General features: G+C 38.4%; 1 protein-coding gene across 2 annotated transcripts in view; it reads left to right on the plus strand.

Moving 5' to 3' along the window:
* NOL4 (nucleolar protein 4) overlaps positions 1–14,232 on the plus strand; it is a 199,280-nt gene that overhangs the window by 136,161 nt on the left and 48,887 nt on the right. The gene's annotated exons all lie outside the window — the stretch shown is intronic.

A 14,232-nucleotide genomic window follows, 5' to 3' on the forward strand; every position in this document is an offset into this window, starting at 1 on the left:
AAAGCTATTAGTGTCCTATGCCACATGTGAACAGATCCTTGTGTTCAAATAGAGCCCTACTATAGGGGTTGTAGGCCCAGTCTGTACAAAAGGAAATCCTGTTTGTTGACTAGAAGATTGACAGGTAGTTTAGCAAGTTGGAATTGAAAGCAAAATATACAAAGTAATATTACAGACGTTGTCTTACAGACAAGTAAACATTGCTGGTTTATAAATTCTGGCATTGCAAAGCTTGATGGTGTATATACCTTTAAAAATTGCACTGGTACATATGTGTTTCAGGAAACCTATCTGGGGACCATTTTCTGAGTCATAAAGTTTTTGTTTGGATTTTAGAAAATCTGCCTGTAATCCCTTAGCTACAAAATAAATAACACTGTAGCCTTTTCAAACCCCCTGCAAATTCATTCTGGTGAGCTGAATCACAGTTTCATTGAGAAATCTTACATTTAGAGACTCATGGCTCCTAATGTCCAGTGCCTACCTAGATAACCAACTGAGATGCTTTCTAGATGCACACCAGGGAATCTCAAAAACTCTTGCATGCAAAAATCAGTAAGACAAGAAGAGCAGATGAAGTTGTTTTCTGTTTTGTGCAGCTATCTTTAAATCCACAGAATGTAGACTGTACCCTAATCCTTAGCACACACACTGTTGACGTAATCAATCATAAGAAACCTGTGAAGATCCTGGGATGAAAACTCTTGGTGTTTTCTTGGTACGTAATCACAGTGCAAATCCTGGCAGCTAAACCAGATTCAGGTATATGGGTGCTTTTTTGACCCCACATGACCTTCTGCTCTAGGTAATCTGTTCTGAGTTGTCCCTGAGGCAGCTGACTGGGCAGAAAGCAAGTTTCATGCAGGGAAGTTCAGAGAGCTGCAGGGATGCCAGTGCCAGCTGATGATGCTGGATGCATGCAGCAGGTCTGGCACACAAATGGAAAGACTGCACAGATAGTGTACGTGCAAAAGAGATTATTCTACTTAGGTTCATTAAATCTGGTTACTCGCTAGGGAAGGGGAACTTTAGTAAAGTTATCCTTTCCTTTCAGTTTTTAAAATTAATTCCTGCTCACTGGTTTCCTGCTCTGTGGCCTGGCCGCACAACAGAGCAGAGTCAATGCCACTTCCAGTGACAATGACGGGGGTTGTTCACAGAAAACTCTTCTGTCGCTCGCATTCGGTGCATCTTGTATTTGGGTTTAATAAAATGCAACAGGTGAGGGTTATGTTCCCCATTCGTACTCCAAAAGGATCTCCTAGCCTGTAGATCACAGCACTGCATGTCTTGAACTCAGGTAGAACTCTCTGGAAGGGGAGAATGGGTGAGCACACAGTGTAGGCAGTTGCACAATGAGAGGGGGGCCACTTTCTTGAACTAGACATATGGATGACTTATGTTGATTTTTTAAAATACATTCTATTTTGTTTTCCTCTTTGTTCTTTCAATTTCATCTATGGAAGCTAAGGATAAAGTAGTAATCATATAACATAAGAAAGCAAATAGAAACGGACACAAACTTTTAAAGCTTTAGGCCAGTTCAGATCTGGATCTGAACTTTTCAGCTAGTTCTCTTCACGCGATAAGCTGACTTAATATAGGATCAAATCCCTTTTCCCTGAATTTGGGGGGGGAAGATTACATCATTTGGGTTGGAGCAAGATACAAAGCAGTTTTTATAGCTATTCACTGCTCCATAGTCAGGCATTGAGTTGTGGTATCAATATGAGAAAATGCACTGTCTGCTCTGATTTATTCCATTTTTCTGGTATACTTCTAGCTGGTTTTCCTCCCAGAACTCTTCCTCTACAACAATTGGATTGAACATGTTTTTTGGAGGAAGTGGCATATTGCCAAATAGGATTTTCTAGTCTGCTAGGGCAATTCTCCATTGCTGGATGGTGATAAGAGTTGAGCCTTGTGCACTGATTTAGTAAGCTGAAGTGAACACATGTAACAAAGTGGTCCCTAGCATTTACAACTGAAGTTATCTCTCCTAATAGAAGCTGAAAATATTGTTTGTTGTAAATGAGTTTGAGCTTTTACAGACCAGGTCTATTAGATCATCTTGGAAACTTCTGTGCTGCTTGATGGCTGCATGGTTCCCTCTAACTGAGCTCTAAGTACCAATATGACAGAAACATTTTGCAGTAAACAAAGATTATGCAACTACAAGAAATCACAGAGACTACTGCAGCGCAGAGTCAAGTTTGGAAGTGCCATTTCCTTGCCAAACAACAGCTGTTCTGGGAGCTTACACTATGGCAAGCTATCCCAGAGGAAGGAGGATGATTCTCTTCTCACAAGTCTGAGAGTTTAACAGGCTGCATATAAAATCCCAGGGCTCATTTATAACCAGGCCACCCAAAAGTTCTAGGTCATTTTTGTATCAAATATATACTAGTGTTCGTACAAGATAGAAAGTGCTGTACCATCTCGAGCAGGCAAACTTATGGATTACAGTGAGGGTTTCTGGTTTCTTCAGGATGGTACCATGAAAGCTGTGATCCAATAGAGATACTTAATTATATTGGTAGGGATTTAGGAGGCTACTGTGATCTCTCTGATTCTTCTGGGGAGGAGCATTTGCTCTTCAACGCAACTGTGTTGTTTGCTAGAATTGGTTCCCTGAATAGTTTGATCAGGAATTGCCTTTTCTTTTGGGAGTCATCTTAAATGCTTTTTATAACATTGTCCTCCATCTCCTGCTCCCAAAATGTCAGAATGTGTCTTTAGCAGGAGCACAGCCAGTGTGTCTTTAGGACTGAAAGTTTATTTTGTTGTTTCTGTTTCTTGGTGCTCTTTTTGTATCAATCCTAACGATGCATTGGTCTGGAGAACTAATGGGTAGAGATTGCCTTTATGAGCAATTCTCCTGCAATATTCTTACAGTTGCTGTCATGTGCTAACCTTAAGCAATACATCTGGCTTACTCATATGATAAATGCTTTATTTCTCCTTCTCTAAATAAGGAGGGTCAAACTACAAGCATTTCTTGGAAATCAGTCTAAAGATTTATTTGTGGTAGATAAGTGGGGAACTAATCAGTAATCTATTCCATCAGCTTCATCTACAGACATCTCAGCTGCTCCTCTGTCACTCAGACTATTGCAAACCAGGAACAGCCTCCCCCCAGTTCAGGAGCCCTGTCTTCATCTGTCCCCTCTTGATTGGTTTCAAGTTCTAAATCTCCCCACCTGGCCCTTAAGCAATAATTAAGGCAATTAGCCTCTGCCTCCCAGGGCTAGTTGCTAACAATCCAGCTGATTTCCCTCCAGAGACATTTTATAAAGCTCAGCAAAGAAAAAAAGGTTGCTGCTACAAGCAGATAGAGGCAAAAGGCAGAAAGGAAAAGCAAGAACAAGCTAGTCCTTCATTCTCTAGTTGTGCCCTGTATTTCTCTGTAAGCAATATGCTCCTCTCTTGCATATGCAACAAATTTGTGTGATGCCCCTCTTGCATTCCTAGCTTTCGCCAAAGAAATCAATCTTTAATATGTCATCTTATTATTGGGATCAGTTATAAATGGCTGTTCAGTACTGAACAGATTATTTTGGGTTGCATGCATGTCATTAATCAATTGGTTTGGGTTTTTTGCATGAGTCTGTCTCTCAATATGTTACCATTACTGTTTTTTTTCCTCTAATCTGTACTTCTGAAGATGTTAATGGTCAGTCAGACTCTTATGGTCAGAAGACAAATAGTGACAGGACTGTCTCCTCTGACTTATTCTGGCATATGACTGTAGTGACTGAGCAACACAAACTGAAGGAGGGAGAGCCTAAATTTGTCTCAAATGATGGAGACAGTTGAGTTGGAGTTTCCTCCTCCACTGTCTCCACTAATTGTTTTTTAATCTCCTTCCCAAACATTTGCGCTTCTGCTATGCTCAGACTAGAAAGGAGAAAGGTGGGAGAACCTCTGAAATGCCATTGTGTAGGAATGAAGTAGGAAGAGGAAATCAGCGCAAGGAAGAGCTTACGATAAATTCAGAAAGAGTGCACCAAAAAGGGTCCATTGTTAAACCATTTTCCTCTCTTGTCCCGATCATCATTTTTAGTTCCTCATTATTTCCCACTTTTGTTCTGTGCACTGTGTTCTTCTTACTCATATGAGTTAGGATAAAAAATGCTGCTCCTCCTTCCTTATTAGAAAATAGAGGTCCACAGCTCAGCACATCATAACTATGTGTTTAATAAATCCAGCTGCTGTGTAGCCTTAGACAGACTTTACAGGGAGTTGCTGAGTTGCTGGACCTCAAATAGCACTCTTTTGCCAAAATCCTGGCAAGAATAGGACAGAGGCATCCTTCGTCTTTGTTGCTTTCTTTCTCTTTGCCTAGTGAAAACAAATGCTCTTCTCCTTTGCTGCTGGTGCTCTTGTGACACACAAACCCTGCAGTGCTGATGTGTTATTATCCTTACCTCTGTCTCTGCTGTTACTCTCTGGAAGTTTCTTTTGAGACTTTGTACAACCTGGAAACCTCTTGCATAGCTTCCATCTCCAGCTTTCCTGGAATACACAGAGACAGGGAAGCAGCGTGAAAGTAAGTGTCAAAAAAAAAAAATTCTTATCTCCTGCCTTCCTGATATAACTTGAACTCTGCAAACGTGTTTGCTCCTTGGGAACATTGCTCTGCAGATAGAAAAAGCTTGCATATACCTGAGATGCTATGGAGGAGTAGAAAACTGTCATAGTAAAAAGTGAGAAGAAGAAAAAGGTGGTGGAGTAAAGGGGCAGGTACAAAGTCTTTAGGTTCTCTGTGGTTGTAGTTCTCTTAGCAAGGGCTTAACCTGTAGCTGACAGTTGTAGACTCAAGGGATGTTGTTCACAAATAAGCACATAATTTCCCAGTGTAGATTCATGCTTTGGGATTTGAGAAAATAGCCTTATGTTTCATGTTTGCAATTGAAGAAGAAAACAGGTTATTGAACCCTTTTGGTGTCACAGCTTAAATTTATAGCAAGAGGGAACAGGGAGAAATTTACGGAGGAAGATGTGAAGGAAATAGTATGAGAGTCAAGAGAACAATGCAAGAAGAGAATGAAGCAATAAGAACTAAGGCATAATGAGTTCAAAGGGAAAGAAAAGAAGGAAAGATTTTAGGAGAAAGCAGCTTGGAAAAAAATGATTTAAACTGAATCACTGAATCAAGGGACATTAACAGAAGGAATAGCAAAGGAGGAAAAAAAAAGAACAAAGATTGTGGCAATTGTCTAGTTCATTGTAGATGTTTGACAAGGGACCCATGACTAAACCAGTGAATTGCATATGTTTCGTATTCCCTGGTTTGTATTCCTCACTGGTAAAGTGAGGAAGGGGATTCTTCTACTTAGGTTTTCCAGCAGTAATGCGCTTAAGATTAAAATAGAGCATGTGATGATGCCATGTTGACAGGTAACCCTGCTCTTCTGTATTTGCGATAACATTATTTCCCCATATAAAGATATCCCTAAGAAATGAAAGAGTAAGCTTAAGACACTTAAAATACCACTCAAGAAATTATTTCACTCCTGTATCTCAGTTCCTGCTGACAATAACTTCATACCTAAGTCAGACTTCAGAGGCCATGACTGCAGTTGTAGTATTCAGCAACTACTTTTGTTTTGAAAGCTAGTAGCAGTTTGGGATATTTTCTAACAGTGGTTAGCACTGCTGGCCAGTAAGTGGGCGCTTTGAAGGATAGATTGAGTTTTTTCAGGGGTTCTGCTGTTTCCTTGCAGGGGAGTTCCTATGAATCTTGACTGTTTGTTGTACCCCTGCTGAAAAGCTCAGTTATGTCTTACTCTTCTGTCACTTAGAAGAGGACAGGCTGCAAAGAGAGGGGTGAGAGTCTTGAGGCTTAAATTGTGATTGTCATTGTGATATTCAGGTTTATATAGGTCTTCTCCATCTTAGTTACTTCCTCAATGTGTGAGGTTTCATTCTCAATTTAAATAGAACGAGAAGAAATTAATAGCCCAATGTTTTTGCAAAATAGTTTGTGGCTCTTACCAGCCAGTTCTCCAACAATTGACCAAAGAATTGGTGGTCAAAAATGCTCACTACCTGTCTGTAATGTGAACCTCAGTAGTCACTGAAGTATATTTCATGAGAAAAATGTTCCCTAATCCCCATATAACCTCTCACTATTTCATATAAAAAAGAAAACAAAAAAGAAAAAACCCTGGCAAGTGGAAGGCTGTGGAATCTGGGTGGAAACTGTAAAGGTTCTTGGCAAAAGGTCAAAATTTCACCAAAAATTAGAAATGGTAGTTTTCCAATAGAAGTTTTTGATTGATGCATTTTGACAAAAGCAGAAGAACTACACGGGGCACTCCCAGGCTCTTGGCTTCACAGAACTATGGTAGTACCTGCAAAGTATGCTAATGCTGTCCTTAGGAGACCACTCAAGAGGTTTCCTTACCTTTGATAATAAGGTAGGTTTTTTAGTAAGGTAGGCTCTTACAAGAGTATAACGTCTTCATTCAGATCTTCTGGTTTGATTTTGGGTGTACTATAGGAAATGTTTAAATCCTCTATTGGCTCACGGTTTGCAGAAATCCAGAAGTTTGTGATGGCGCTTTCGTATGTGGCAGCCTCTGTTTCTCAAATTCACAGAAACTCTGTCAGATCCTTTTAAAGCTTCAAAATAGCGGTGTATGATGCCAAAAATAATTTAGGCTTTTATTTGAGTCTGTCACCATTTAGCTTTGACTTTTCAGCTCCCACAAAGGACATTGTATTTTTGCCAAAAACACAGCAGCCACATTTTGCAATATGACCAGTTATTGGGGGTTATATAACTAGGGTTTTTTAGTATTTGGTTGAAAATACCTGTTTTCCTACATCAGTGACAGGAGTTCTAGGAGTCATTAATAAAACAACTTTGTAAAGTAAAAGCTGTGAGAAGTAAGCAAGTCTCCTGCTCTGTTAAATCGGCTCTGCCCTGGTACTCTCGACGCTGGTGGGCTAGGGAGGTTTGGACACACTTATTCTGATCCTCCAAGAATTCTCCCCCTCCAGAATGGCTGGGGAAGGAGCAGGAGCCTTCCTGAAGGTGCTGAATCAGGTAAGAAGAGACCGGTTGTGGACGAATTAGAAAGAAGCTCCTTAAGCTATTGCCTCTAAATACACTTCATTCGTCTGCTTGACTGAGAATTCTCAGTTGCCTCTCTGTTTTTACTCTCTACTTAATTTCTGAGGTTATTTCTATTAGGGCAAAGTGATGTATTTCAATAATGTCGGTCAATACCAGTGGGGATAACCTAGGGTAGACTACATTTTAGCTAAAAGGAGAAAATACATCACAGGAAGATCTGTGTTTCAGGGGTTTTTTCAATTGTTTCTTATCTTTCAATTATCCAAACTTCTATCTATCCAGATAAATGCTATTGGAATGGAAGTGTCTGGATAATTTACAGTTTACTTATTGCTAATAAATGTGCTTCTGGTGAAAGGAATATTATAAGCAAACAGATAATATGATACAGACTGGCTAATTACTGAGAAAGAACAAGTAGGTAATCTTAGGAACAGTCACTATTCTCTCAGTGACTACTGTAAAAACAATTACTCTGGAGAAAAGACCGTGTCAAAGATATTTCAGGAGAAAAATCTTTTTATTTCTTAGTTCCTATTGTAAATAACTGAACAGTTGTCTTTTTGGAGCTCACATGGTTAACACAGAGCAAACAGAAAAGATATTTTAGTATTTCAGTGTAATACAAGTTTTGTGTAAAAATGTCTTATACAATCTACTCCACAACACTTTACATGTTAGATAACACCTTTATAGAGTCACACCTATGAAACCCTAGATTTTAGCTCTCCATTCTTCCAGTAAAAATGCTGTTATCCTCATGCTCCAAATAGCAGAATTATACACAATGACGCCTTCCCATTATCAAGGGTGAAATTTTATGAAGGAGCTGGAAAGGCCAATTGTGCTGTAACAAGGGGAGCAAACTGGTCATAGTCAGATGCAAAGATATGGGTAAGATGAGCAAATGTGTGACAAGTTTATAAAAATGAGGTTAATTGGATCTTGAAATAAATGGTGAGATGCTGGAATTGTATTTGAGACTTCACAGTCTTTTCTGTAATGAGAAAAAAATCATGGGCAGTAAAGTTCCACACACATGACAATATGAACGTTTAAAGGGGCCATGTAAAAAGGATAATAACAGTAAAGTCTGGAAGAGAGAAGGGCATAGGATTTAAGAGGGATTATGGAAAAAATGGCTTATTAATGAAAAATAATAGAGAGCTGGATGTCTACCTATAAAAACTGAAAGAGGACTGCTTAGGATAATAGCTGAACCTTAGTTTTCCAGTTATGCCTCCTGCTTTACTGTTTGAATTGAGGAGAAAAAGATAAGAATGTTTGAATTCATAGTTTAATCTCTTTTAATACCGAAAGGGCATGTATGTGCCAAATGTATTTTATGTTTTCTATTGTGTTATTTATATTGCATATGTTATCGATTTAATGTAAAAAAACCCCCACTACCTCCTGTAGGCAAGTTCCGTGCAATATGGAAAATTCACAGTTTGTGCAGGAAAGAAAGTGGAACTCTAAGAATCTAATATTAATTTCAAATATAATTTTAAGGGGAAGATATAGGACGTAAATTTTCCCTTAACCTTACAGGCTTAACCTTTAAATTTTGTTTATATGTCAAATAAAATGCATGCTTCTTACAGTCACTTCACCAAAAACCAGTGTGTTACACCTTTTGCAAAAACCTTGTCGTATGTAGAATCAGTTAGAAATGTAAATGTGAAATAAAAAATTAAAATCAAGTTCTAATTTAATTGACAATTCTGGGAAAAAAAAGTCTTCAAAGCAGTCAAACCTGGTGTCATCAGAATATTCTAATCCCTTTCTGCATCATAGGAATGGTTTCTATAAAAATATGTATACACAACAGCACATGGGAAAATACGCGGAAAACCACACCTAATTTGCAAGAGTAATTGCTGAAATTGTAGACTTTTGTGTATTCAATGGTACATGGGGAAAGACTAAGATGTAGAAAGAGAAGGAAGAAAGGATTGGAGGTACGACTGAAGGGACAAGCAGAACTCTATCAGCTTTAGATTATTTTTTTATTTACTCATTAAAAAAATTTATTTAGTAACTCTTATAGATGTGGAGGCAGATTTCTAGAAGAGAATCATGTATAGCCAGTAGAGTATTTTCATCTCTGCCTACCAGTAAATACTGTTTCACAACTCCTTTCCTTTCCATGCAGTATGGAAACCTGTGCTACTGTCTTGCCAGCTCTTCAAATCTCCAAATCTCTTCAGCTCACAGGAGTGCTGTGGTTTATGAATGTCTAATGTAACAACTGAAAGAATTATATACTATCCAACTAAATGTAAAACTATCCAACTAAATGTAGATATAAAATATAATGTAAATGTGAAAGATGAAGCTTTGTTTTTAAAAAAAAATTAGGCTTCCTTCAGAGGCTTTTTTTCCCTGAAAAGATGGAGTCTTTTGTTCCCTTTTGGCATTTTTAAAAAAATCACAAAGCCATGATTTTTCCAGGTTTTGGTCATTACAAATAACCAGCCTCAGTAATTAACTTTTTGGCACTGAATAGCTTGTGGTCCAGTAATCAACAGCCGCCTTTGTACACTTACTGAGATAGCCAAGAGTCTCTTGCTGTCAGTTGCTGGGGAGAAGCCTCCTGCAATGACTTCATGTGGCATCATCCTCCAGACCATGTCTGATGGCCGTACACCAGTGTCTGAGCTTACCGGGCATTGGGGCACTATGGTAGACTTCATATTTATTAATGTTCTGGATTACTTCTGCTTTATTTCTCACAAAATAACAGCATGACTTTTGTTGGCAACTGTGGGGTTTCTGCATTACTGTCTTTTGCATGTATGGGGCGTTCTTTTATCTTGCAAATAAAGTTATAAGCTTTTTCTGTTGTAAGCATATTAGAAATCAGTCAAGAAATAAATGAATATATTTTCCATAGAAAGGCCTCAAATGGAATACATTTTGGAGTTTTGGGAGTTGCTCTTACAGAATGTTTCAGACCAAATAAAAAACATCCAGAGCAGACCAGTAAGAATGATTATGAATCTGGAAAACATGAGTTTCATAGCATGAATGAATTTATTGGGAAGAGAATATTGAGGGGAGGGGACATGATAACAGTCTTCAAATGTCTGAAAGATTCTTGTAAAGAGGGAAGAGAACACTCTCTTCTCCAGGTACGCCTGCCCTCCATTGTGATATGTGGTAGATAGGTAGAAAAGAAATAGGCTTAGTACTGATTCTGAAAGTCAGAGGTGGGTGTTAAGAATATTTTAATAATTCTGAAGACAGTGAAACACTGATGCAGATTGTCTGGGGGATGCATGGCATCTCTGTCACTGGAAGTCCTAAGATAACAACCAGACAAACAGGGGTCAGGAACGACCTTCTGACCTTGTTCTGTGGCAGCAAGATGAACTAGATGACACAGTGATGTCCTCCCAGGTCTTTTATTGTATGATTTGACACTTACCTTACTTCAGGTGACTTTTGATGCTGACTTGTAATGTATTGGAAATACGTTGATATTTCATGTCACAAGCTCCTGAAAGCAGGTTGTTAGGCAAGGACCTTTACTTTAATTTTCATAAAGCAGAAGTGTCTAATACTTATTATGGCAAGGAAGAGATTAAAATAATGAACTCGGAACCTTCAGAAAAGGGCGAGGACAAAGTGGCCAGAATATATCTATCAACATCTCAGTATTTTTAAGGCAACTTTACAATCATCTAAATGTTTGGAGGAGGCAATGTTCTTGGCCTTAGCCTTGGCCTCATTTGTCCTCCTTGAATAATTTCTCATTTTACATTGCTGTCACTTTCTTTTCCAACCCACGTTTGTAAGCACAAAGGTTTCACCTGTGAAACATCTTGTGTCTACTAATGCTTCCACTCCATGATTGCTTTGATCTTGCATTGCTGTCAACAAGAGACATGTATGCTCCCTCTATCCCTTCCATGTTCACACTCTCCTGTCAGCACAAAGGTTTGTACTTTCAGGTGGTGAACTGGAGCCAAGAACTGATTCTGGTCTTAAACAGACTGGCAAAAGGAAAAAAAAAAAACACAAACCCAAAACAGTTTAACTAGGTTCACTTCTCCAGTTTAGTTCACTGCAAGACCATAAAAATCTATGTGTTGAAAGGTGTACAGGAATCTGAATGAGCAGGTTCCTGTCTGGCAAAGGTGAGAGCAGCCCTTTGAAAGGACAGTGCAAGACCTAAAATTTGGTGTACTGAAGAAAAGTTGTCCTCTGCTGCCGACTCCATGTTTGTTTAGCACTGTAGCTGCTTAATAGAGTACCAAAAGAAAATGCTTATCAGCTTTTGCACAACTGCAGGGTTGACACAAGTGAGAGAAACAGTCTGTCCTTCTCTGACTCAATATTCATCTGTGTAGAAATACAAAAAGGTAGAAATTTTATTCTTAATTGAGCTTTTGTAACCTCTTCCCTCAGTTTGCTGACGCAACAGCTAGGAAAAAAACACCTTTTTTCATGATACTGTACACAATCTTCAAATCCACGATGAATAAATATGGATTCCTGCCATGCAACTTTCTCAGAGTATGTTATTCTCCACAGTTCATTTAAGATGCTAAAGTTGTTCTTGAAATAAATGTTTTGGAGAAGACATTGGACAAAGCTTTCTATGCAAGGCTTTCTTTAAAAAAAAATTACAATTGCATTTTTGAGAGACATAGCTAATCCATTTTGGCCTGAATTTCTTTCCTTCACAAAAGCAAATCTCAGTCCTGGTGCATAATTTATGATCTTGGCATCCAGCCCAAACATATGTACATACTGAAATCAGTTTTGCATCTGTTTAACTTTATGCACATGAGTAGTCTAATTGGATTTAGTCTGATGAAATGACTCATGCGAAATCAAGTGTTTGCAGAACAAGGGTTTCAGACAGCAGGGTTCTTCAGGGCAGTAGCTTCTACAGCTTTATATGGCACCTAGCACATGAAATGTCTTTTTGATTATCTAGAAGCCCTCTGCATGCTGTATAACTGTAGTACGAGGTGAAATGAAGAAGTACAAAAGAACAAGTCTTGCAGTCTAGGTCAGATCTTCTACTGCATAGCACTTGGACACAATTACAATAATTGTAACAATTAATTAATTGTAACTTTCTTTTTTAAAAATTTTCTTCTGGGAATCTCTTCAGGATCAAGGAAAATCACTCTTCTTATTCCTTCATAACAGGCTACCAGGCTGCAGCTGTTGGCCTTCTGGTAGCCATTGGCCAGGTTAAATACTGTTGCTTATATATGCTAGACACTCTGATAAGTTATAGCCATCATCTCCTATCAGGATGGAACCATACTCTGCTGGAGCCTGATATTTCAATGGATTCAACACCTTCTGCAAGGAAGAGTTATCTGAATGGGCAGCAATGTAGATATTCATCATCTTCCCAGAACAAAGTATCAGTGTGTCATGAAAAGGAACAGGTTTTTTTGCTGCTCTCCCAAGTCTTATCTTTCCATGCCATCTCACGTCTGCCATTCTGAACCCTGGCTAATTTCTTGCTTTGTAACTGTGCAGTCATAGGCTGTAGGAAGAGAGGAGGTGATGCTGAGCTTGCTACTTGTTGAAGGTGTTTGTATCCAGAGACTGGCTCTTCTGTTTTCTTTTGATGTTTTCTCATTCTCCCCATGTCTGCTGTAAGGGTCTACGGAATAGAGAATGGTCTAGAGAGTGAAGAGACTCAAGGAAGGGGATGAGAGGGGCTGCAAGATCTGATGTTAGGAGCATTAGGGATTAAAAGGTGGAACTCCATGGGATTTGTGCTGTGAGAATATGGTCTGGGGAGGATAGATAAAAAATGAAGGCTTGGAGTATGAGTGCTGTTAAAGCAAGGCAAGGAAGTGTGTGGGAGTGACTCCAAAAGTGATGCTGTACAGAGGATCAACGTACGATGGAAATGAAAATAGGGAAAGAAAAAAAGAAGTTGGAGTAAGAATATAAAGCAAGAAGTATACCTTAAAGATTAATGGGTTTGTTGGCCTTTTCCTCCTACCTCACTGCCTAGCTACAGTCTGTGATTGGTGAAACACCCTGAAATAAAGATAGTTTTAGGAAGCTCAGAATGTAGATCAAGGCATGTGATTTCAAGTATTTGAAATGTATTTTTGATTGAGGCATTACACTCCTGACTTTTGGTGACATTTAGGCAGGAGGCACCTAAAAAAAGCGTGTATGTGAAGTTCATCGTGTAGCACCTGAATCAGGACTCTCTGAAGTTAATAGGCTACAGTATGCTTTGAAGCAAGAGAGCAAAATATCAAAATATTACAGGATTAAAATATTATAGAAGTAAAATTGTGCTCTGAATTACCTAAACGTGAATCTGATGTCTCTGGTGAAGATACCCTCTGATACTTTTGTGTGACTGGGGGAAAGCTTTGATCCTAAAGTGTTAAGCTGTAGAAGACTTTTTATTACTGATGTCTTTTTGTGGTCTGCAGTTTGAAGTGTATGCAGAGGAAACAGGTAACTGAAGTCTTAATATTGCAAGGAAAAATGCACAGTATTGACTTTTGGTAATTGAAAACTTTTTGGTCCTACAAGTGGATACACTTTAATGAGATGGTCATCTGTTTTATCCAGCAAGCTGAATTTCTGCTCAGGGGAAAATTCTGAATGCTGATACGCAAAGAGAAAATGGTTTTACTATATGATTCTCAGAAGAGCATTCAAAATGTTAACAAACCTACACGTCACTAATTCATTCTGGGGTTCTGCAAGTGAAACCAGAACATAATCATCTCCATGTTATGAATAACTTACTGCAGCTCTTGATAATATTTCATATTGATTGGATGAATATCAATGTTTCCTATTTAAATCCTCTTTGCCTTAAAATGTGTAATTTTTAATCCTTTAGAGTTCTGTGCAAATCAACTGCCCCTTATTTACATCTTGGCTAATACAAAGAAGTTGGTATTTTTAAGAAACTTCTGTATGTAGTACTTAAGCAAGGCTGTATGGCAAAGTTCTCATGTTAACTGTAATTATCGTAGGCAATTCATTTGTTAATTGATTTTGAATTTGCAGTTGGTCACATTTTTTAAAGTACTGAAATGAATATTATTGTGAATTGTTTGCTCTTACAAGGATTATGAGCACTTTATGTTAACAAAGAATAAAAAGAAATCATGGAATTCTTTAAATATTTATAAAGC

The sequence above is a fragment of the Calonectris borealis genome, chromosome 2 (genome assembly GCF_964195595.1).
Source record: "Calonectris borealis chromosome 2, bCalBor7.hap1.2, whole genome shotgun sequence".
Taxonomy (NCBI): Eukaryota; Metazoa; Chordata; class Aves; order Procellariiformes; family Procellariidae; genus Calonectris; species Calonectris borealis.